Below are 20620 nucleotides of genomic sequence, written 5' to 3'. Positions count from 1 at the left end.
GGGGTTGGGAGACACAGAATCTGAAACAGGCTCCAGGCTCTGAGCTGTCAGCACAGAGCCTGATGCTGGGCTCGAACCCATGAAACCACGAGATCATGACTTGAGCCAAATTCGGATGCTCAACCGACTGAGCCACCCAGGTACCCCTCATGTTAGTTTATAAATATCTATCTTGTCTGTCTTTTTTTAATGTTTATTTAATTTTTTTATTTTTTAATTTATTATTTATTTATTTATTTATTTATTTACTTATTTATTTATTTATTTTATTTTATTATTTTGAACGAGTAAGACAGAGTGTGTATGTGGGGAGGGGCAGATAATGAGGGAGAGAGAGAATCCCAAGTAGGTTCTGTGCTGTCAGCACAGAGACTGATGCATGGCTCTATCCCAGGAACCCATGACCTGAGCCGAAATCAGGAGTCAGACACTTAACCACCTGAGCCACCTGGGCGCCCCTCTAGCTTGTCTTTCTTAACAGCTGTGTAGTATTCCAGTGTGTGGACATACCATAATTTATTAACTCAGTCTCTACCAATGGATGTTTAGGCTATTTCCTATTTATTGGTATAATAAGAAATAATTCTCCAGTAACCACCATTGAACATACACCTTTGCATATTAGCCCTATTATTTCCTTAGTATAAAGTCTTTTTTTTTTTATTTTTTTAAAATGTTTTTATTTATTTTTGAGACAGAGAGAAACAGAGCATGAGCAGGGAGGGGCAGAGAGAGAGGGAGACACAGAATCTGAAGCAGGCTCCAGGCTCTGAGCTGTCAGCACAGAGCCCGATGCAGGGCTCAAACTCACAGACTGTGAGATCATGACCTGAGCTGAAGTCGGACGCTCAACCGACTGAGCCACCCAGGAGCCCCTCCTTAGTATAAATTCTTACAAATTGACTGCTGGATGAAAGGTTATGCATATATTTATAGTCTTAATTCATTCATCCAAATTCCTCTAATAAATGTCATACTTTTTATTTATTTAAAAATTTTTTATTAAAGCCGCACAATAAAAAAAAAATAGCGTTTCCCTGTGTCATCTTCCCACTTCCAAGTTCTCCCTACCAGACATAAACACTAGCAATTATTTTTGTTGTTTCTAAAGTGGTTGTATGGCTGTTCTTTTTTTCTACTGTAGTCATTATTTATTTATTTATTACGAAAGGTAAGGATACATCACCCTATCTATATCATTGCTCCCACATCTTCCTGGTATGGTTATATCACAAATTTTGGTTAAATCAGCGTTCAGTTTACATTATAGAAGTATGTTATGCCATAACTATGTAAGTATTGTTCTCAGAGCTATCTAGTTTATTGTTACTATTTCCTTCCTTTTGTTTAATTTCTCCCCCCTGGAGTTGACGGTTGCTTCGGTTTTTTGTTTTCTTAGTTTTTACATATGTATCACTGATTCCCCTCCAACAGGGCTTTTACATTTTCTCATTAGGAACAGACACATCAGATCATCTCTGTTGCCATCTTTTTTTAAACTGCATATTTTAATTTCAACCCTCATTTAAAAAAAAAAAGGTTCTTGTCTTGCTCCTTTTTTGTAGCACCACGTTCTTGTTTTATGGATGTGATGATATCTTTATTTCTCTGAAGATATTAAAGTCTTTCTTTTTTGGGGTTCTGGGGTGTCTCCGTCAGTTAAGCATCCAACTTTGGCTCAGGTCATGATCTCACAGTTGGTGGGTTCAAGCCCCACATTGGGCTCTGTGCGGACAGCTCAGAGCCTGGAACCTGCTTTGGATTCTGTCTCTCCCTCTCTCTCTCTCTGCCTCTCTCTCTCTCCCTCTCTCAAAAATAAATAAACATTAAAGGTAAGGATAAATTTTCTTTTTCTGTTTTATCTCTGCTCCCTCCATTGTATCTACTACTCCTGTTTCCTTTGTGTGATTTTGTTCTATCTTTTATATTGGAGGCTTTTTCAAATGTTTGTGGGTTCCTTGCTAAATGTTCATTTTTATGATCAAGGAACTAGAAGCTGATTGGAGGCTCCGTGTGGGTGTGGGGGGAGGGATTGGGTGGAGGATCCTGTTGGCTGTTGGGCCTCTCCCTGAGGCAATCTGGTGGGCAGACCAGGTGCTGTGGTTGGGAGACCTTTCTGGAGCCAGTTGGGTTCTGTTGAGAGAGAGTCTCTGATCTCCTGCCTGGAGGATACAAGCTAGGATGTAGGCATTCTTGGGGGGCTGTCAGGGGAAGGAAGCTGGGATCTCATCATTCAATATGCAGCCTTTGAAGGATCTGCCCTCCCTCTATCTCCCTTCTCTTTGTGGTATGGTGACTAAGCCTTGCCCTCTGGTCTGGAGCTTCTCTGGTTTAGTTTCTCCAGAGAATAAATGTCCTCCTTCTGCTAGGGTGGGAAAGATAAATACCTTGGCTTATCAATTGCCTGGGCTGTGAAATCAGCCTCTGAGTGTTTTGTAAACACTCTGTACTTTCAACAGATCTTCCTGTTTTTAGCCCCACCCCACACCACCTTCTGACATAAGCTGTCACCTCCAATTCTTGAGCCTGTCGGTAGGACAGAGGCACAACACTGCTTGCTTCTGGTTGGCATTCAGTTTCCAGACTTCTCTGATCCACTCCAACAGCTACCATTCACCCTTCCATCTCCCCAGATTCTGGTAACATCTTGTGTCCACCGTTGTCTCCTCTTCTGTGCACTGTCCTGCTGTCCTGGTGGATTTCTGCCTTTTAGGATTCTTGTCCTGTCTTTGTTGTGGTGTTTCAAGAGGAAGTAAAGATACAAGTATTCAGTCCATCCTGGTAACTGTGATAGTTATATTTGCACTCTGACCAGTGTTGTACAAGAGCATTGGCTTTCTCATACTTTTTTTTTTTTAATTTGAGAGACAGCACACATGAGTGGGGGTGAGGGGAAGAGGGAGACAGAGAGAAAGAATATTAGCCCCATGTGGGGCTTGATCCCACGACACTGGGATCATGACCTGAGCTGAAATCAAGAGCTAGACACTCAACTGACTGAGCCACTCAAGCACCCTGGCTTTCTCATACTATTAGCAGCACTGAGTATTATCATTTATTTTGTCTTATTATTATTTTTTTAAACATTTTTTTAAAGTTTATTTTATTTTTGAGAGAGTGAGCGAGTACAAGTTGGGGAGGGGCAGAGAGAGAGGGAGACACAGAATCCGAAGCAGGCTCCAGGCTCCGAGCTGTCAGCACAGAACCTGACACGGGGCTCGAACCCACAAACTATGAGATCATGACCCGAGCCGAAGTTGGATGCTTAACAGACTGAGCCACCCGGGCTCCCACATTATCATTTCTTTTACAGTTTTCTAATCTGATTAGCAGAAAGTTATATCTCATTGTTATTCTAATTTTTAATGATATTTTTCCCTTCCTTCGATTAAGAAAGTAATCTGTATTTGCTGTAGAAAATTTGGAAAATACAGGTATGCACAAAAAAGAAAATATAAATCAATTTTTCTATAGCCATGTACTTACAAAAATAAAAACAGAGTCATCTTAATTTGTAGTCATGCTTTTGACTTACTAATCCTGATTTGTCCTCATATTATGATACGTTGTTCTATGACGTCATCGTTAGTGGTAACATGATACTCCATTGTGTGGATATATTTTTATTTTATTTTGGGAGGAATTTTATTTTATTTTATTTTATTTTATTTTATTTTATTTTATTTTATTTTATTTTAGAGAGAGAGTGCGCGTTGAGTGGGGGAGAGAGAGAGGGAATCCTAAGCAGGTTCCATGCTCAGCGTGGGGCCCGATGCAGGGCTTGATCCCACGACACTAGGATCATGACCTGAGCCTAAATCAAGAGTTGGACACTCAACTGACTGAGCCTTCCAGGTGCCCATTGTGTGGATATATGATCATACCCTACTGATGGGCATTTAGGTTCTTTTGGGTTAAAATTTTCATTAACAGGCTTCCCTTTTGATCATGACCCCATTTAACCGTGTTCCCACTGTGTTATCTGCTCAGCAATCTGTTTTTTTGGGGGAGGAGAGAAGAAAGGTAAAGTTTAATCCTTTTCTGGTTAAATAATTACTAATTCCAAATCAGTGAATACAGACTCGCAGAGATTTTCTAGCACTTTCTATCTTTTTTTTTTTTTTTTCTTTCCATGGGTCAGAGGAAGAGCTAAAGGGTCACTTTGCGGTTCTCATTAGATTTCTCCACAGCTTTCAACTCGAGGGAAGATGATAGAGGGACAAAAGCACCAGGGAGGACTGAGGTTTGTGAGTGATGAGAGCACAGAAGCATAGCAGGCAGGTGTCTGACGAAATCATCCAAGAAATAGTAGCTTAAGAGAGAAAATCGGAAAGAATGAACCGGTCTGGGCGTTGAGGAATCCTGAATCCTGTTAGCTGTGTGTCCTCGGGCAGCTTGCCCAGCCTTTTTGGTTCTCCACTCTTCCTCCTCATCTCAGGTGGATTTCTTCGTTCTCTCGTGTCTTCAGAGGCTCTATGAATACAGGCTTTGTCATGCCTGCCCGGTGATCCGGACAAGTTGCTTAACTTCTCTGAGACTTGGTTTTCTCATCTGTAAAGTGGGGACACGAAGAGCTACTTCACAGAGCTGCTGTGAATGGATGTTTGGCGGGTACTTATCACAGGGCCTGTCCCATACCGAGTATCCAATAAATGAAAGCTATTTTTATTGCTTCTCGCACGCCGATTGTTATGTAAGAGGAGAGTAATTATATCATCCCACGCCGTGCATATGGAAAGCAATGCTGTCTTCTCTAAAGTGGTTTTTGAGGTCCAGCCTGCAGCTGGGACAGACTCCAGGGAGCGCAGTCCAAGGTCACCACTGGCCACCGACCTCCGTTTTCAGCTCATTCTTCCTCGGCGCTTGGGTGCCGTCCAAATGTGCACCAAGTTAACATGCAGCTGTTTAGCACAGATGAATAGGATGCCAGGAATGTTGGTCGACAGGGGAAGCCATAGGACGCTCCACTTTCTAAATATAAAATACCCAGGAGTGTAACCGAAGGGGACCTGAGTATTAGACGATATGAATCACCAATGTGGGAGGGCTATTCAGAAAACGTTGACATGCTTTCAAGTTGTGATTAATGAGCACGGAGACGGGGGAGAGAGGTTGTGGGTGTTGCTGAAATTTTGCTCTTTGCTGCTGTGCGCTCTTGGACAAATCACCCTCTTCTGTAAAGCCAGCAGGCCGGATTCTATTTTTGTCCCCCAATGGATGGGCTTTGTATGACTGGTGGCCTGCAAAGTGATGTTATATGGTACAGACACAGACACTTGGTATTTTATCTTATTTCTTTATTTTTAATTTTTTTAATGTTTATTTTTGAGGGAGAGAGAGAAAGAGAGAGAGAACACAAGCAGGGGAGGGGCAGAGAGGGAGAGGGAGACGCAGAATCCGAAGCAGGCTCCAGGCTCTGAGCTGTCAGCACAGAGCCCGACGCGGGGCTCGAACTCACGAACCGTGAGATCATGACCTGAGCCGAAGTCAGAGAACATGGTTTGTGGCAGCTAGAAAAACAGTGCCCCAAAGCTGTCCACATCCTTAACCTCCAGAGCCCGTGACTGTGTTACCTTCTAGGGCAAAAAGGGCCTTGCAGATGTGGGTAAGGCTTTTGAAAAGGGAGATTATTCTGGGATATCTGGGTGGGTCACACAGAATCGAAAGAGTCCTCAGGAGAACAAGCCGTGTGTGTGTGTGTGTGTTTGTGTGTGTGTGTGTGTGTGTGGCAAAATCAGACAATGTGACCCCAGAAACAGCTGCTGGAGGAGACAGTCAAGAGCTCAGAAGCCCTGAGGTCTCTAGAAGCTGGGAGTGGCCAGAACCCATGCTCCCCTGGAGCCTCCAGCAGGAACCAGTCCCTGCCGACACGTTGACACGTTGATTGCCCCCTGTAGGTCCCATTTTGGGCAAGAACTGTAGGAGAGCACACGCGCTTGTGTTGTTTTAAGCCACGGAAGGCTTGTGGTAATTAGTGGCAGCGGCCACAGGAGACGAGAACACCAGACTTTAGATAGTTCTCTCGGCAAGTTCAGGGACTCCCCAGGGCATCGCAAAGGAGCGTGACAAGAATAGGACCTGCCCCCACTGACCTAGGAATGACTGTAGGGCAGACTGGCCAAGGAGAGGCAGAGACCTCAGGTCCCTCGGAGAGGGTGCTTGGGACCTCCATCCTGACTCTCAGCCACTGACAGTGAGTATCATCGGGTTCAACCTGCTCGTTTTACAGAGGAAGAAACTGAGGCTCCGAGAAGGGAAGTAATGAGCAAAATCAAGTGTGATGGGGCTGATTTGGCCAAGAGGAATAAATTCCTGAATTCCTAGGGCGGTGGTTGGGAAGGGCTCCAGGCAGAGGCTGACTGGGCTCTCACACCAGGGTGGGGAGCCCTGAGGAGGGGCGGGGCCTCCCCTCTGGCTGGGGGTGGGGGGTGGGTCTTGCCACCCTTGACCACCTTTTGCATTTGTCTGGGCCTCTTGCTGTCACAGCGCCTCAAAACCCACAAAACCCCCTTTTGTAATTTTTAAAGTGGACATGGGGACCTGTTCCCGTATTATACTGAGTAGGAATCGACAAAGGCTAGTGTGAAATGTCCTCCGAGGTCCCATGGACTCAGGTTAGGGTATAACCGTCAACGGTCAGGGTATTGTTCCCCTTTATTGAGACAGTGGCCTCCAGATACGTGAGCTGCAGAAAAGCAATCCTGATATTCCAAGTTAGCGATAGTTGACCTCCAAGATAGTTCTACCATTCAAAATCCCAAATATCATTACGTTGTCAGTTAACAGGTGTTTAGAAGATACGAAGTTGAAAAGATTGTAGGGTTGAGGGGCGCCTGGGGAGCTCGGTGGGTTAAGCATCTCACTTTGGCTCAGGTCATGATCTCGTGGTTGGTGGGTTCAAGCCCTGCGTCAGGCTCTGAGCTGACATCTCAGAGCCTGGAGCCTGCTTTGGATTCTGTGTCTCCCTCTCTCTCCGCCCCTCCCCCGCTCACGCTCTGTCTCTTTCTTTCTCAAAAATAAATAAACATTAAAAAATTTTGTCAAAGAAAAGATCGTAGGGTGGAAACTAGACTTCTGCAGAACTTATGTTTACGGGAGGGAACCCCATCAGACGGGGCTAATTAGGGAGCCCTAGCAGAAGAAATTAATTCTTGTGATCTGTGCCACGCAAGCGGGAGCCTTCCTGTCGAAACGTACCCCAGCGTGTCCACGTTGACTCTTGTATCTGAGAGAGTGGCTTGGCTTCAAGGCTGGAGTTTAAAAAGGTCCTAAAAGGGGCGCCTGGGTGGCTCAGTTGGTTGAGAGACCGACTTCAGCTCAGGTCATGATCTCACGGTTCGTGAGTTCGAGCCCCGCGTCGGGTTCTGTGCTGACAGCTCAGGGCCTGGAGCCTGCTTCCGATTCTGTGTCTCCTTCTCTCTCTGCTCCTCCCCTGCTCACATGCTGTCTCTCTCTCAAAAATAAATAAAACTTAAAAAAAAAAAATAAAATAAAAAAATAAAAAAATAAAAAGGTCCTAAAAGCCACAGACTTAAGAAAATCATTTGCAAGGAATTTCGAGCAAAATATCTTGCTTTGAGTTTGGATGCGTTCTTTTTTTTTTTTTTTAATAAAAAATATACATTTAATTACTTTTGGTTAAAAAGTACCGAAAAGTGTCTGGGTGGTTCAGTCCGTTAAGTGTCCGACTTCAGCTCAGGTCATGATCTCACAGTTGGTGAGTTCGAGCCCCGCTTGGGGCTGTCAGCGCAGAGCCCTCTGTGGATCCCCTGTCCCCTGCTCTCTCTGCCCCTCCCCTGCTTGCACACATGCTGTTCTACTTGGAATGTGTTTGATTAGGAGCAAGGTGGAAATACGATATGTGTGTTAGCTGCCTGAATTTTTAAATTTTGTCAACTCCTTCTTGTTAGTCTTTTTTTTTTTTATGGTAGGGTTCTTTATCGGAGTTCTAAATGGTAAGACTGCTTCGACAAAAAGGAAGAAAAAAGGGGAAGTGCTCAGCAGCAGAGAGCAATGAAAATATGTTAGAACTTAAGAACATTCGTTGCAAGGTTATTTCTCCATTCAGCAAATGTTAAGTGCCTGCTCCGTGCCAGGTGTCGCCCTAAATGCCACCCTAAATATAAAAACGCTGAAAAGTTCTAGCCTATTCGTTTCTTCTCAGTAGCTTTCACTACCCCGACATGCTAATGTTTCTTTTCTGTTTCCTTTCTTTTCTGTAAGCTTGTTTCATGACCTGCTCTATTCCTGGAGCCCAGAACAGGACAGACACTCGGTAAGTATTTATTGAACGGCCATTCCGTCCCATCTGGGTAACTTTGACTCACTGGCTTCCCTGGGAATGGGTTTTGGCTGAAATTGGCTGGTACAATCAGCACAGGTTGGTAAGAAACACTCCCATTTCCTTAAAGTCCCGTCGTTTCATTAGAATGGTTTGGGAGTGAGCAAAACCAGCGCCACTTTGCCTCTGTAAAGGTATGTGAGCAGGTATTGCTTCTGTCTGGGGACAGTCACACTGTTTATGTAGGTGTGATGTCAACAGCCCTTGGGGTTGCCAGGTGTTACCCAAGCTAGCAATTAAGAGTGTGGTATCATCCTTCTCTGTGTAGGCAGCTGGCGCTCTGGGGTGTGGGCAGTGACACAAAGGGCTGGGTGGGAGCCGGGCTGACAGTGAAGACAGAGGCTTGGATGGCTGGGGGAGGCTCTGAAGCCAGGAAAACCAGGAGGCTCTAGATGGTTCCAGAATGGGAGGAAGTCCGCCGTTCAGGTAGGTTGCTGGGGAAGAAATTGGGGCAGTTCCAAGAGATTCATGGCAATGTGGCAGGATATCAGGTTCCATTAATGGTGGGGGGGAGGGTGAGGGAGGCTAAGCAAAGACTCTTCAAGCCTCAGTTTACCCCACCCCGGATAAGGACGAGGGCCCTTTCCCTCCAGGCACCAGAGCTGGACTCTGACAGGAAGGCCTGTTTCCACCTCAACCTGGATTGTCCTCTTTCTCACCTGCACGGGGCCACTTCTTAGCAAGCCAGCCCGGAGGCCTGCGGAGGGTGGGGGGCCCTGGAGACATGTGGTCCTCTGGCCGGAAGCAGGCGGCATTCTTAGACACAGTGGAAAGGGAAGGAGCAGGAAGGGAGTTTGGAACCTAAACCAGAGCCAAGTCATCATACCCAATCCCTGCCTTTGCGTGGACTCACAGACGCCTGGAGTTTGGAATTTAGGGGACAGAGATTCAGACAGCAGAGCTGAGGTTTGGAAGGCCCAGTGGCTTTGTGTGGTTGGCGAGCACTGTTTGTTCTAGAAGCTACTGAGGATGCAAGAAAGGCAACAAAGGAATTTCCTCTTGTCTTCAAGGTGGTGCAGGATTACCTCGGGCTCGGCCGTTCGGGCTCCAGGGTCAAGGACCAACCAGAAGGGAGCATTTTTGAATCAAACGTAAACTGGTTACCATCCCTTATCTTGGGGGAACTTATCTGGTTGAAGGCTGCGCATTCTGCAGACCCCTTAGCAGTCATGCATCCAACCAATTTTTATTTATGTAAAACATTTTTAAAAATTAAGTTTATTTTGGGGGCGCCTGGGTGGCGCAGTCGGTTAAGCGTCCGACTTCAGCCAGGTCACGATCTCGCGGTCCGTGAGTTCGAGCCCCGCATCGGGCTCTGGGCTGATGGCTCAGAGCCTGGAGCCTGTTTCCGATTCTGTGTCTCCCTCTCTCTCTGCCCCTCCCCCGTTCATGCTCTGTCTCTCTCTGTCCCAAAAATAAATAAACGTTGAAAAAAAAATTAAAAAAAAAATTAAGTTTATTTTGAAGGGGGGAGGGGCACAAAAATCCCAAGCACAGAGGCGGGGCTCAAACTCACGAACCCGTGAGATCATGACCTGAGCCGAAATCAAGAGTTGGGACAACCAACTGAACCACCCAGGCGCCCCTCCAACCAATATTTATTGAATGACCCAGTTTAGTAGGCCAGAAAGTAAGATAAACTTCTCTATTCAAGGCATTTGCATATATTATGACATTTTTATTTTCATATCTCTGTTGCATTTTATATAGCAGCCCTTTTCTTTTTTCTCAACGTTTATTTATTTTTGGGACAGAGAGAGACAGAGCATGAATGGGGGAGGGCAGAGAGAGAGGGAGACACAGAATCGGAAACAGGCTCCAGGCTCTGAGCCATCTGCCCAGAGCCTGACGCGGGGCTCGAACTCATGGACCGCGAGATCGTGACCTGGCTGAAGTCGGACACTTAACCGACTGCGCCACCCAGGCGCCCCATAGCAGCCCTTTATCTTAAGAGCCTTGACAATTTTATGGAGGAAGGCAATCAATCCTGTGACATCAAACCCTATATTCACTCAGGGACCAGCCCCTGCCACACCGCATCCTCCCACCCTGGGTATGTTTCTTCACAGCACCTGTCGTGATCTGACAGAAATAAATTTGTCTGCTTGCTTATTGTCTGTCTTCCCCATTAGAATAGAAACTCTGTGGGGGTGGGGGTGGGGGTGCTTTTTAGAGTGATGTGGTTGAATCCCCAAGGCCTAGAACAGAGCAAGCACTACACTCAGAGCTGATGAATGAAAGACTTGCCACCTTCTAGAAAGCTACTCCTCACCTTGAGTATCCAAGAGTATAATTTTTAAATAAAATCCCCTATTATTATTATGGTTATTCATAATAACCATATTAAGGGGATTGTAGGTACTGTAGGCTGGGTTTAAGATTTGGGCTACAGGGGCATGTGGGGGCTCAGTCGGTTAAGCCTCCCACTTTGGCTCAGGTCATGATCTCGCCATTTCTGAGTTTGAGCCCCGCGTCGGGCTCTGTGCTGACAGCTCAGAGCCTGGAGCCTGCTTCCGATTCTGTGTCTCCCTCTCTCTCTCTGCCCCTCCCCTGCTCATGCTCTGTGTGTGTGTGTCTCTCTCTCTCTCTCAAATATAAATAAACATTAAAAAGTTGAAAAGAAGATTTGGGCTACAGAAAAGTCATAATTGCCCACGACTTGGAGTCCAGTTTCTTTGTAACCTGACATCACCTAAGTTGAGCCTTTTATACTAGTGAAGCTTTGTATAATGTATTTTCTTCTCAGAATTTGGGGCATTTTCCAGAATGTGCTGTCGGTCTTGCATTTGGAGTTATAGCCACCAAACTATTGATTCATTCTTTCACTTTTAATTAAAGCACATTGAATTGAGTGTTTGCTAAATGCCTGTTGCTGGGGGATAGTAGGACAATCAATATTGTCGCTGTGGTCGGTGAGCTTTGGTTCTTTGTGGGGAGCTCAGACACCTCTATGACCAAAAAGCTGTGTTCAGTAAGTCCCCTGCGAGCTATGTGAGGTTTTACTTGAACTCAGAGGAAGGAGCATTCATTTTGGGGCTTTAGGTATTCAGGGAAGGCTTCTTGGAGGAGGTGGCATATGAATGAGACTTCCAAAGGCAGAGAGGAAGGTGGGCTGGCCAAGTCTAGAGAGCATCAGTCACATGCAGGGCAGTGGGAGTCAAATAAAAGCCCAGAGAGGGGTGCCTGGATGGCTCAGTCAGTTGAGCATCTGACTCTTGATTTCGGCTCGGGTCATGGAGTCGCGGTTTGTGGGATCAAGCCCCGTGTCACACTCTGTGCTGATAGTGTGGAGCCTGTTTGGGATTCCCTCTCCTCCCTCTGCTTCTCTTTCTCTCTCTCTCTCTCTCAAAATAAATAAACATTAAAAAAAAAAAGGCTCAGAGAGGCAGGGAGCTGTTTGGGGGACATAGTGGAGGGTCTAGGGGAACTGTAGGAAGTAGACAGAAGTGGGTTGGAGTTGCTTTGGGAAGGCCTTGAATGCTAGGCTTTGTACTTGACCACAAAGGCAACAGGATGCTGAAACAAGCTTTGGAGGCAGTGGTGCTCTGTACACGGAGGGATTTTAGAAACATGATTCTGATGGGCTGGAACAAGACGAAATTCAAGGGAGAGAAGTCTGGGAAGGGAGGGGGCAGAGACACAGGAGACTCTGCACTGGGGAGATCCAGGGAGAAAATAGTGGGAAAATGGATTTGAGGGAGTCTTTTGGGTTTGGTGCCCTCGAGAGTAAAACGGAGGCCGGGGAAGGGGATAATTAAGGGTGATTTGATGAGGCCTTTGTATCTTAGTAACCAGGAAAGTGAGGATGTCATTGGCAGAAACCTGAAACTCATTTTGAAAATTTCAGCTGGGGCCAAAGGAGGATGTGTTGTGGGGGGGGGGTAGGCAGGAGGTAGAGGAGGTGGTGGGACATCTGGTGGATGTGTCCAGCAGGCCATTAGTAACCAGCTAGCCATCGGGAGTCCCTTGCCCAGCCTGGGTACGGAAAATACCGGCCACAAAAATAGGGAGGGATTCACCTGAATCAAACCTTTGATTTTGAGGTGTCCGCTCACCTGATTCAACAAAGGGCTGCATATACCCCATCTTCTCAGAGTTTTCAAGGCAGGCCTGTGTGCACCGCGTCACCTTTGTGTGTGATGTGGCTGGAGTCCAGCACTCTCGTTAGCTGGAGTTGACATTTGTGTCCAAAACCTCTCCTGAGGCAACTGGTCAACCCCCACTACCCCGCAGTGGAAATCAGCCTCTGTTTCCCGAGTCTCTGAGTGTGTGGGTGGCAGGGAAGGTGGGGGTGTTTGTGCATCCTCTCAAGGACTGTGATATTGACCCCTTTAGCTCGATCCCAGAGGGACCTTGTACGGGGACCCATGCTTCAGCATCCCCCTACTTGATAGTTGATGAAGGTAGAGACTGGAACAACTTCGCTCATCTTTTTTACCTTCACAGAGCTGATTTTGTAACTTCGTTTGCTTTTAGAGGCTGCTTTCGGTCGTCGCTTCTTTATTTTCTCTAGATGGGCATAGTGGAAGCAGGGAGTGGGGCAAAGGTCCTTGACCGCTACCTGAGAGAATGCTCAACAGCACAGAGGAAGGAGATCAGTAAAGGGCTTTGATATTACCGAGAGCCCGGCCAGGCAAAGCCCATTCGTTAAGATGGGGCCCATGCACGAGTCCTGACAAACACCGGTGCAGGATCCACACCGGGTAGGACGGGATGGTGGCCTGCAAGATGACGCCAACATTTTCTGTAGGGCCTGGCCTGCCATGAGGTGACTCAGTGTATTTCCTAGGACTTCAGCCAGGAGGCGGGGCCAAGGATTGCAGACTTTATTTTTTCCTCTTGGGCTGGGACTGCTCTGTCTTGGCACTAGGTCCACAGGAAGGTCTGCCTGCTTAATTAGCTCTTTGCCTGTGACCTCATCGGTCAGAGCACAGCTTCAGCCAGGGAAGCAGAGCCCCAGACCCTGAGAGAGCTTCCGCAGTGTCCCAGGCCACTGGGCTTGGACAAAGACCTGCTTGGGTTTAAACTCTACTTTAAACCCTCAGTTTTGCAGCATATACACTCAAGGTAATAATTCCAGCCTCCCAAGCTGCTTGGGTGGACGGAGGGAGGGAATTGATGTAAAGCACTTAGCACAGTGTTTTAGCCCAATAAACAGCAGTTATTATTAATAGACCCCCTAGTTGAGTGGCAGTGTAATCGGGGTAACAGTGTGGTTTCTGGAATTAAACAATACAGATCAGTTGGGTTTGGATCTCGAGTCCTCTCTTTTTTTTTTTCCTAGTTGACTGACCTTGGGCAACTTTGCTTTTGCTGAGTCTCTGTTTCCTCGTTTGTAAAGTGGGAATACTAACAGTACCTATGTCGCAGGGTCATTGTGAGTATGCAAATCAACATTTTGCATAATTATCAGTATACACACATGGCACAATGAAGGTGAACGACTCTTACAGCCAATATCATGATCTTTCAACCCTGAAGCTTTCCGAGCCTAGCTCAAGGTACCCTCCTTAACCCATTGATCTCTTCTCCAATATTTATTATTTGGACACCTCTTACAATCCATTTTGCATTGTTCCAGTTTATGTCCATTTCCCCCCAAAACACAGCTGGACTTCCCAGACTCACCTTGCCTTTTTGCCTTGAGGCCTTTCACATCATTATTGTGTCCAAAAAGCCCAAGGATCCTATCCCAGCAGTACTGACATCAGAGAGATAATTACACTGCACATTATAAAGGTTCCTAGAGTTGTTTTCAAAACAGCTCTGTTCAAGTTTCCACTCCCCAAGCGGTTGCTCATCCTCATTTCCCCCCTTTCTGAGCTGAGTGCCCCCCTCAACCCTCTTCCCTCGCGAGTCCCCTAGGATTCCATTCTTCAGGGGCTCCAGAGGCATAAACACACAAACAAAACGACGCTTAGACACGTAAAATATATGTGGATATATTTGTATTCCCCTCAAAGAATCCATTCATTTATTCAGCAAGTGTATTTGAGTGCCCACTCTGTCTGGGACCAAGCCACCTGTTGGGATGAGAAAGACAGGAGGGTCTAGCTCTCCTGGAACTTCACAATCTGCCGGAGGAAGACAAGCACGGGTGTACAATTTCGGGGTGTGGGGGGGGAGTCCCGTAAAAATTACACAGGTCTTAGTGGGAAGGACGACGAGAATACCCCTGTTAGTCTGCTAGGTGGTCGGGGGTCGGCGGGTGGGGTCGGTGGTGAAATCTGAGCCGAGAGGCATCTTACAAATGAGCGCTCTGAAACACAAGATACTTGAAGGACCTTGGTAGCTGAAAGGCCGGGAGGCAGGAAGGTCTCACCCCTGCGGGCGTCACTTCCCCGAACCTCACCGTGTTCTCGGGGGAACCGCGGCGCCGCGGGGTCACCTGCGCGGAGGCCCTCTTCCCCCCGCCCCCACCAGCCTGACGTCAGCGCGCCCGGCCCGGCCCGCCCCCTCCTCGTGACGCCGTCCCCGCCGCAGCCCCGCCCCGGTCGTCCGCGCCCTGGCGCGCATGCTCCGGGCCCCGCCCCGTGCGTCACAGAATGGCCTCGGCCCGCCGGGCGTCCCCTGACGTGTCGGGGAGGAGCCGGGCGCCGAGGTGCGCGGAGTGGAGCTCTGGGCTGCGGAGGGGAGCGGAGCTGAGCGGCTGGGCGGGCCTGGCCAGGCCAGCGGAGCGGAGACGTCGGTCGAGCGGCGGCGAACATGCGCTTTTGACACATTGGAGGTGAGCCGGCGGTGCGGGGCCGCTCCCGAGGGGGCCGGGCCGGGTGGCGGCGGCGGCGCCGAGGCCTGTCCCCTGGGGTGGGGGTGTGGGGGGGGGAAGCCTGCCCGGCCCACGGGCCGGCTGTGAGGCCCCGCCGGGCCGGGCCCGGGCTCTGGGGGCGGCCAGTCCGGGGCAACTGTTCCAACCGCTCCAACTGCCCCCTGCCCGCCCTGGTCCGAGGTGCGGCCCCCGGAGGGCGGCCTGTGGGGCTGGGGTGAGGGGTGCGCGGACGCAGGCCGGGACGTGGCACCGGGGCCGGGGCGCTGGTGGCGCTAGGAGTGGTCGGGTCGGAGGTGGCAGCGGCGTGCCCAGTCTCCCCTCACCGCGCCCCCCCCCCCCAGGTCCCTTCGTCCTGGAGGGCTGTGCGCTCGGATTCCCAGCTCGCGTGGCCTCTCCCCGCTGGGGCGACAGCGGAAGCAGCCCACGTCGGGCTCCGGTGACACTGCCGTGACTCCTCGCCCCTCCCGGAGTTGGGAAAAGTGTCTGGGTTGCTTGTGCTCGCCCTTCCCCCCCCCTTTTTTTGGTGGTTAGCAACAAAGTAACCTTTTAAGTTTTGCCAAGGAAGTGAGGGTTCTTTGAGCGCTGGTGATTAAATCCCAGTTCTGTAGCGCCCTGACGCATTTCAGAACCCTCGTTGCTGCCTGTTTGGAACCTCATCGCCCAGTCGTTGTTGTGCCTGATTCTGTTCTTGCCGGATGACAGAGAGCACCTCCACCGGCGGAGGGGGGGTCATTGAGCCCAGGTGGGGTGGAGGGCGGTAGGTGGTAAGTGATTTCTCCTGGGCTTTGGAGTCTTCAAGTGGTGAAAGGCTTCATGTGGATCAGAATTTAACGTCTCTGGGCTCGGTCTCCCTTCCAAGTACTAACCAGGCCCGACCCTGCTTAGCTTCTGAGATCACACAGTGTGTTCAGGGTGGTATGGCCGTAGACACGTCTCTGGGCTCGGAATCACATTTGTGTGTGTGTGATTTTTATACCCTTCTCAACTAGAAAGCAGAGCAGAAAATCTGGCTTGTCTAAACTGTGCCGACAGCTAGGAGAAGGTGCATTCACCTGTTTTTTGTTTTTGTTTTTGTTTTTTTGAGCACATTTACCTGCTTGCTGCCCAGTCATAGAGAAGATTCTAACTCTGTCTGGAACGTTCGTGGGTTGTGCTGGCTAATGGTTTTGTATCCTCCACCTGTGAACCAGAGTAATTAGTGGCTTCGCTCAATCACGAAGTGCGGTAAAATGCAGCCTTAAGTTCGTGGGTTGAAGAGAACCAACGGGGAGCTGAGCAAGATCTCTCTTCCGAATTTTTACTAAAATTCACATCTACGACTGAGAGATTATAAGGAACAAGAGGAAAGTTGGGTTGGCCCTGGTTAGAGGTTGGCCCGGTCCAGGTGGCAGTGGCTGACTCTTCCGAAGCTGTTCTTTTTTCGGTTCTGTTTTGGTTTGTTAAATAAATGGAAGTTGGATAAGGGACATTCAGAGTAAGTAGGAACCTCAGTAAAAACTTAGATCTTGCTTTCACGACATCTGCAAAACTTATTTTTATTCTCATTTTAAATCGCGCTAACATAAATGCAGTTACTGACGCTTAAAATTACTTCTGGCAGAATTTCCTGACCACTTTGTGAGGTAGGAGAAGAAATTTGACAGGACTGAAAAAGGGAGAGCATATTTATGATAAACTTTGAAAAGTAAAAAAACAAACAAACAAACAAAAAAACCCACCAAAAACTGTAAATGTCACCTTTGGGAGAAGTACAAGATTTTGGTTAAAATGCATGCACATTACCTATAGTGAATTCCAAAAGAACTCTCTCAATCTCATTAAGTCCCTAATACAACCATTAACAAGATGACAACATCACATGAAATGAATTTTCTTATTTCATTGCACAAAAAGTAGGTTCTCTGTAAGTACAGCATTTTGGACAGGCTGTTTTCATATCCAGATGAGCTGATTTGTCAGTTACTAGATATCCAAAGGTCACATACAGTATGATGTTGCCCCCATGTAAAAGTTGTCATACTTTTGAGATCTGTACCCCATCTGTGTGAGACATGGCATTGAAAGAAGATTTGGGTAGCAGGGGAGAGGACAAATTTATCAGCTTTGATTGCAGCTTCCTGAGATTATTGACGTGTCATTAATAGCTTTAAAAAAAATTTTTTTTTTTTTTAGCAGTGTAGTTTTCCATATTGGCTAACTCTGTATAGCCTTAGTATCTCCAGTTACATAGTTTCAAGTAACACAGTAAACACATCCTCCCGCTGTAACCTGAGGCAAACTGAACAGACTTCCTCTTCACAGCCCCTAAGAAGATCTTTTGAATATCGGCAGTGGTAGCAAGTGTTTGTCATTTGTAAAAATTCTGATTTCTGGAAAAGGTTATTTCTCATGAATAAAATCAGAATGATAAAACTGGATAATACCAATCAGGAAGCAGTAAGAACGAGGTGTGACCACAAAGAAGTAACTGTTTTGTTTTTTTAGTTTCTAATCTGGGTCTTCAAGGCTATTCCAAAAGAAGTTTTAAAAATGTTTTCAGTAATGGTGGTATCACCAGACTGTGTGTATACCTTCTGGAAGAGATTAACTTTTTTTTTTTTTTTAATTTGTTTTTCAACGTTTATTTATTTTTGGGACAGAGAGAGACAGAGCATGAACGGGGGAGGGGCAGAGAGAGAGGGAGACACAGAATCGGAAACAGGCTCCAGGCTCTGAGCCATCAGCCCAGAGCCTGATGTGGGGCTCGAACTCACGGACCGTGAGATCGTGACCTGGCTGAAGTCGGACGCTTAACCGACTGCGCCACCCAGGCGCCCCAGGAAGAGATTAACTTTTAAGGAATCATTTGTATGTTATAAATTCTTTTTTATTTAAAAAAAAAATTTTTTTTAACGTTTATTTATTTTTGAGACAGAGAGAGACAGAGCATGAACGGGGGAGGGGCAGAGAGAGAGGGAGACACAGAATCGGAAGCAGGCTGCAGGCTCTGAGCCATCAGCCCAGAGCCCGACATGGGGCTCGAACTCACGGACCGTGAGATCGTGACCTGAGCCGAAGTCGGACGCTTAACTGACTGAGCCACCCAGGCGCCCCTGTATGTTATAAATTCTGAAGCACATTTATTTTGTGGTCGTATTTCAAAGGTCCACTACTGAACAATTTTTTTTTTTTTTTTTTTTTACAATTTAACAAAATTTATGCTACGTTTACTATGTGCCAGGCCCAGTATTAAGTACTTTACACATATTAATTCACTTAATCTTCATAACAACCTTATTTTAGTTATGACCCCCATTGTACAGGTGAGGAACTGGGGGACTGTGGTTGAGTAACTTGCTCAAGGTCACCCAGTGAGTGAATAGAGGATTCTGATTCAAACCCAGGCAGTTTGGCTCCGGGATCTGGGCTTTCAGCTACTATGCTGTGTTGTTTCTACCCCATGTTCCTGGGTTAAATGTTTTTAATTGGTTTGTTCCGGAAGAGATGATGGTCACTTTAGTAAAAGGTTTCAGGTGTAGATTTTACTGTTTCAGGGGCCAATAAGCACGTTGTAAAAGCAGCCTCTAATTGCAAAAGTCGTAGTCAACATTCAGTTCAAATAAGAATCAAGAGAATAAGAGACACATGTGTGAAGTAAAAACACATATTAATTTTGCTAGTGTTATTTGACACTGAACTAAGTAGTTGGACAAGGAGGACGCAAGAAATAGAGCTAGACGTTCAAGAAGTTTCTCAGGAAAGTCTATTTAAAACCTGAGTCACCAGAGAATACTGATGGAAACGTTGGTAGTTTTGAGAAGAATATGGCCCTATTTAAGAACCAAAAATCAGGGACAAATGGGTACTTTATAGCACACTCCCAAGTGTAAATAGTGAGATTCCTCAGGGAACACTACTAAGTGCCCTTCAAAGTCCTAACCGCATTCGGGTCTTAAGATCCGTGTAAATGGGCCGGGAACAACAGAACAGCCTCCCCCAGAGAAGTTTCAGATTTGGCAGTTTTAGATTAAAAACAACTGTAGAAGGATTGACTCCACATTAAAACACATTCAAAGAAATGTCAGTTGCCCAGGACGGCATCTGATGGTCATTATGAACTTCTGTAAGGACTCCAGCCCGTGGACCACACAGTCGACCCATAGCAATTGCTGTCCTGTAGCAGAAAGAGTACTGAAAACTTAAAAACATGTTGAAATTCTGAGGGGGCACCCATCACTCAATTTCAGAAAGGCGTATATGTAATCTAGAGAAGGTCCAAAGCATGACAGTGAATTTTGAAGGGACAAAGATGGCTGCCAAGTGAATATTAGCTACAAAGACAAGAAATACTTTGAGAAGAAGTATTATCCTCAAAGTCTACAAAATTAAGGCTTAAAAAATAATACAAACTTGTTCACCAAATCCTAGAACCTTACAAGGGAGCAACACACAGAAGTTATGGCAATTAAAACAAAAACAAATTTTTTTAATGTTTGTTTATTTAAAAAAAAATTTTTTTTTTTTAACGTTTATTTATTTTTGAGACAGGGAGAGACAGAGCATGAACAGGGGAGGGTCAGAGAGAGGGAGACACAGAATCTGAAACAGGCTCCAGGCTCTGAGCTGTCAGCACAGAGCCCGACGCGGGGCTAGAACTCACGGACCACAAGATCATGACCTGAGCCGAAGTCGGCCACCTAACCGACTGCGCCACCCAGGCGCCCCTAATGTTTGTTTATTTTTGAGAGAGAGAGAGAGAGAGAGAGAGAGAGAGTCACAGTCCGATGCAGACTCCAGGCTCTGAGCTGTCAAGCACAGAGCCCTATGTGGGGCTCAAACCCACAAACTGTGAGGTCATGACCTGAGCTGAAGTCGAACACTCAACCGACTGAGCCACCCAGGCGCCCCTAAAGTTATGGCAAATTTAAGGGAAAAAAATGGGAATTTCACTGATGGCTATAAAATATGGAACTTGTCTCATTTGCATAAAATAATGTAAATCAACAAATTAAACATTGTAGACTTGAAATCTTTTAAAATGTACATAAAGCTTAGGACTTTCTAACAGTGTGTTTCAGTTCTCGTAAGTTTTTACTTTTTTTCTTTTTTAAAAAAGATGTGAAGTAATATCTATCCCCAGCATGGGGCTTGAACTCACAACCCTGAGATCTGAGAGTCACGTGCTCCCTTGACTGAGCCAGCCAGTGCTCCTACTTTTTTTCTTACAGACATAGGAGTGATGTGTGTTCATCACAACCTTACGTTTTTCCAGCTTCCCACTCAGATGGTCTGTTACCTGGGATTCCTCATTTTTTCTGGAGCCGTCCATCTGGCTGAGTTACTCCTTTGGCCTGATGGACTAGGCTTCATCTGGGGACCTCTCTTTGCAGTCCTACGTTGGAGCCACCGTTTCTTGTATCCTTTGCTGTCCAGCCTAGGTCTTGGTTCTCTCTCCCCTGGAACTGTCTCAGGAAGTGTGTGGGAAGTGACCCCCCTGAGATCTTAATGTGAGAAAAAAATTCTCTCATTGTCTG

General features: G+C 46.8%; 1 protein-coding gene across 13 annotated transcripts in view; it reads left to right on the top strand.

The window, feature by feature from the left end:
- Positions 1-20620, top strand: part of NDEL1 (nudE neurodevelopment protein 1 like 1) — an 80535-nt gene that overhangs the window by 1613 nt on the left and 58302 nt on the right. For 5 of the 13 annotated variants that reach the window (XM_047089755.1, XM_047089754.1, XM_047089753.1 and 2 more), the window contains exons 1-2: positions 2510-2639; positions 8224-8275. The gene's annotated coding sequence lies outside the window, so the exon portion shown is untranslated. Of the gene's footprint in view, positions 1-2426; positions 2640-8223; positions 8276-14916; positions 15069-20620 lie in introns of those variants that run through there. The other 8 variants (XM_047089745.1, XM_047089744.1, XM_047089749.1 and 5 more) reach the window with 7 other exon arrangements.

Source organism: Lynx rufus, unplaced genomic scaffold, assembly GCF_022079265.1.
Source record: "Lynx rufus isolate CCGP_SWC_20201006 ecotype Redwood Valley unplaced genomic scaffold, mLynRuf1.p SCAF_28, whole genome shotgun sequence".
NCBI lineage: Eukaryota > Metazoa > Chordata > Mammalia > Carnivora > Felidae > Lynx > Lynx rufus.
This window is presented reverse-complemented; position numbering and strand designations above follow the sequence as displayed.